The sequence below is a fragment of the Lactuca virosa genome, chromosome 2 (genome assembly GCF_052849685.1).
Source record: "Lactuca virosa cultivar CGN04683 chromosome 2, Lactuca_virosa_CGN04683_v6, whole genome shotgun sequence".
NCBI lineage: Eukaryota > Viridiplantae > Streptophyta > Magnoliopsida > Asterales > Asteraceae > Lactuca > Lactuca virosa.
Window position 1 is genome coordinate 207,824,591 of NC_136427.1, and position 4,433 is coordinate 207,829,023.

Sequence of the window (4,433 nt, forward strand, 5' to 3'; positions counted from 1 at the left end):
TGAACATGTTACTTCTGAGTTTGCATGGGCGTCCCTAGATGATAACTGTGAAACTACAAGTCATGTCTCCTCTGATTCTTGTGAATCAAACTCCTTAGTTATCTCCAAAACAACCTTGGTACCCTTCAAACCCAAGTTTGGCAATCCTTCGAATGGTCATGCTTCCAAGTCAGCATCTGACCAAAGAAAGAAACCTTCCTTGAACCGAAAAGATGTCATTAGTCCTAAACAAGAAGCCAATAATGCTTTGAAAAAGGAAGTTCAGTCAAGACAAAATTCCAGATTCCTTGAGAACTCCAAAAAAGAGTGTATCTCGCAATTCACTTTCATCAATCCATAGTCAAAACTCCTTCACTCCTACTAAGATCCTTAAGAGACCTTCAAATCCTTCAAATCCTGTAGAACAAAAGAAAGTGGTCAGTCCCACTCGAGAAAAGTCAAGTGTAAGCACCACATCTGTCTGAAACATCTCTCATCGGACTGTTTCATCAGTTTTCATTGCAAAATCTGATGGCACAATTTTCAAACCTTGTCTTTCAAAATCAAATGTGTCATCAAGCCAATAAAAAGGTGTTAAGAAAACAAATCTTTCAAAATCATCAAAACAAAACCTTGTGTGGAAAGTTAAAACTCGAATTGATGAAACAATAACTCCAGTAGCCAAGGTAGTTTCCATTACTCCGGAAGTCAAAATTCCGAAGAAAGTTGTTTCGAACTCTCCTGTCATTGAATATGACTACTGTATAGATGAAAGAACCATGTCCTTCTGCTTTTTCCCTAAGGAATCTCGGAACAGCCAAAACCCAAGACTCGGTCCCTTGTCCCAAAACCTAACATGGAGCCTAAAAACTCCACCACTCACTGATTTTGCAGGCACTCTGTGCTTCGGAGCAAGAGACAATATGGTATATTGATAGTGCTTGCTCCATGCACATGACGGGGCAGAAAGACTTTCTACGAGATCTCAAACTTTCTCCAAATATTGTTTACATGACATATGGCAACAACTCCAACCCTCAAATTCGTGGTTATGGAATCCTCACCAATGGAAACTTCTCTATTTCAAATGTACCCTACGTAGCTGACCTGAAGCACAATCTGATAAGTGTTGCTCAACTCACTGACTCAAATCGGCGTGTTGAATTTTGCAAGAAACATAGTTACGTAATTTCTGAAGACAGAAACGAATGCTTGACTAAGTCAAGTCGCAACAAGAACATGTACCCGCTCGACATCAACATGATCATTGGCAAACCTCAACTGTGTCTTCTTTCAAAAGTTGTTCCTGACGTCAGTTGGTTATGGCACCGAAGACTTGCTCATCTAAACTTTTGCTACATGAATGATCTTGTGTCTGGTGAAATGGTGAGAATACTACCGCTCCTCAAGTTCAAAAATGATCATTTGTGTGCAGCATGTGAGTGTGGCAAGCAGTCCAAGAAGGGTCATCCTATCATCATTGAAAAATCAATCTCTGAACCATTGGAACTTCTTCACATTGACTTATGTGGACCCTCAACCGTAGAGAGTCTTCATCATAAGAAATACATCCTTGTGATTGTTGATGACTTTACAAGGTTCACTTGGGTCTTGTTCCTTAGGCTAAAATCCGAAACAGCCACTGAACTCATCAAGTTTATCAAAGGAATAGAAGTCCTCATCAAACTTCCGGTTCGAAGAATCTGAAGTGATAATGGTTCGGAATTCTCTAATGGAACCATTGAGAATTTCCTCACCGAGAAAGGAATTGATCACAACTTCTCGGCTCCTTACCCTCCACAACAGAACGGTGTTGTTGAAAGACGCAACAGAACGCTTGTTGAAGCTGCTCGGTCTATGCTCAATTTTTGCAAATATTTCACTCTATCTTTGGGCTGAAGCTGTCTCCATGGCATGCTTTACACATAATAGAAGCATCATCAATCGTCACCTCAACATGACACCATATGAAGCCATGAATGGTCGAAAGCCCATCATCTCTTTTCTTCACATCTTTGGATGTCGATGCTTCATCAAGAACAACCGAGATCAGCTTACCAAGTTCCAACCTAAAGCTGATGAAGCCATCATCCTTGGATATTCTTCTAAAAGGCTTACAGAGTTCTTAATCGGAGAACTCGTGTTCTGGAAGAAAGCTTTGATGTTACCTTTGATGACAACTTCGTTCGGAATTCTGGCCCAACCCATGTTACAACTCACATCATGGAGTCTGATGCTCCAGCGCCAGGTTGTCCGAACCAACAAACAATCCTTGAAGTTGACTTTGAGACCTTGTTCGGACCTTCAGAAACGGCTATTGATTCGGAATCTCGAACAAGATCAACCATGTCCGAAGCCCCGGTCTCTCAAAACATGTCCGGTCCAACACCAAGTCTTCATCCATTTGATTCCGAACCGTTTCAAACTTCTCAGGTTGAGGGGGAGAATGGTCACTCTTCCCTTGAATCAAATGTGGAGGAATTTCAAGATGCAGCTGCTAATTTCGATTATTCCAATCCTATCAACATTGATGATGATGCAAACTTCTTTGAATTCCCATCTGAAGATGATGTCAACCTATCCGGTTCCGAAGTTCAGGGGGAGCATCATCCACATGTTCAAACTATTCAGGGGGGAGCAACTCAACCCCATTGTTGATATTGGATAATCTGTTGCATAAGAACTCCCAAGGTTACATGTTTGGACCAAGGATCATCCTCCAAACCAAGTGATCGGAAATCCAAACACTGGTGTACAAACACGCTCTGCCACAAGTATTCAAAATGAATGTCATTTCTCGGCATTTATATCAATGGTTAAACCTAAATCCATCAAAGAAGCACTCGAACATGCTGATTGGATCACAACCATGCAAGAAGAATTATCAGAATTTGATAGAAATTAAGCTTGGTGTCTCGTCCCTCCCCCTCTGAATCATCCCATTGTCGGTACTAGATGGGTGTTTCGCAACAAGTTAGATGATGCAGGAGTCATCATTCAATACAAAGCAAGATTGGTAGCTAAATGATTTACACAGATTGAAGGCCTTGATTATGATGAGACCCTTTCTCATGTTGCACGTCTTGAAGCTATCAGAATCTTTCTTGCTTATGCTGCTCACAAAGGCTTCAAAGTTTACCAGATGGATGTCAAAAGTGCTTTTCTAAACAGTGAACTTGACACTGAAGTATATCTTCAACAGCCTCCTAGATTTGTTAATCTTTCATATACGAACTTCTGCTACAAACTCCGAAAAGCTGTCTATGGCCTTAAGCAAGCTCCTCGCGCATGGTACGAGACCCTCACCGATTTTCTCAAGCGTTCAGGTTTTCAACGAGGAATTCTAGATCCCACTCTGTTCCGAAGGTCAAATGGAAAGCATCTCATGCTTGTCCAAATTTATGTTGACGACATCATTTTTGGATCCACCGATTCTTCAATGGTTGCTGACTTTGCTAAGTTAATGGTCAGTAGATTTCAAATGAGCATGAATCGGGAATTAAGCTTCTTTCTTGGTCTCCAAGTCAAACAGACTAACAGATGAATTTGCATTCACCAAGAGAAGTACATTTCAGAACTCCTCAAAAAGTACTCAATAGACACCTGTGCCTCAGCCAAGGTACCAATGGGTTTTGGATACAAGATCTTTGCCGAATCTTCAGGTGTAGCAGTTGATGAAAAGAAGTACAGAGGAATGATTGGATCCTTACTCTATCTCACAGAAATTCGTCCGGACATCATGTTTTCTACATGTTTGTGTGCTATATTTCAAGTAAACCCAAAGATGTCTCATCTTTTGGCTGTGAATCAAATTTTCAGATACCTTAAAGGTACAAAGAATCTCGGAATCTGGTACCCACCAAATGAGAGCTTCCTACTTCAAGCATATTCAGATTCAAACTATGGTAGTCTACAATTGGATAGGAAAAGCACATCAGGTGTCTGTCAAATTTTAGGTGGTCGATTGGTTAGTTGGTCATCCAAGAAACAGAACTGCATTGCACTTTCTACAGCCGAAGCAGAATACATTGTTGCTGCCAGCTGTACCTCTCAAGTTCTATGGATGAAATCTCGACTTTTGGATTATGCTTACCGCTTTCAACGCATTCCTATCTATTATGATTCTCAAAGTGTCATTTCAATTTTGTACAACCCAATTCAGCACTCCATGACGAATCACATTGACATACAGTACCATTTCATAAAAGATCATGTCTTAAATGGCAACATTGAATTCATTTTTGTTCAATCTGACGATAAAATTGCTGATGTCTTTACTAAGGCATTAGATGAAACCAAATTTAATGGCTTTCTGAACAAGATGGGTATGATAATGCCTGATCCTCAGTTATTTCAAGAGTCTTGCTCTCTCTGATGGTAACATCAGTCAGAACACTGGTTCCGAACTCAAAACTCCTTTTATCTCGGAACTATTGTCTCTCGGAATACATAGG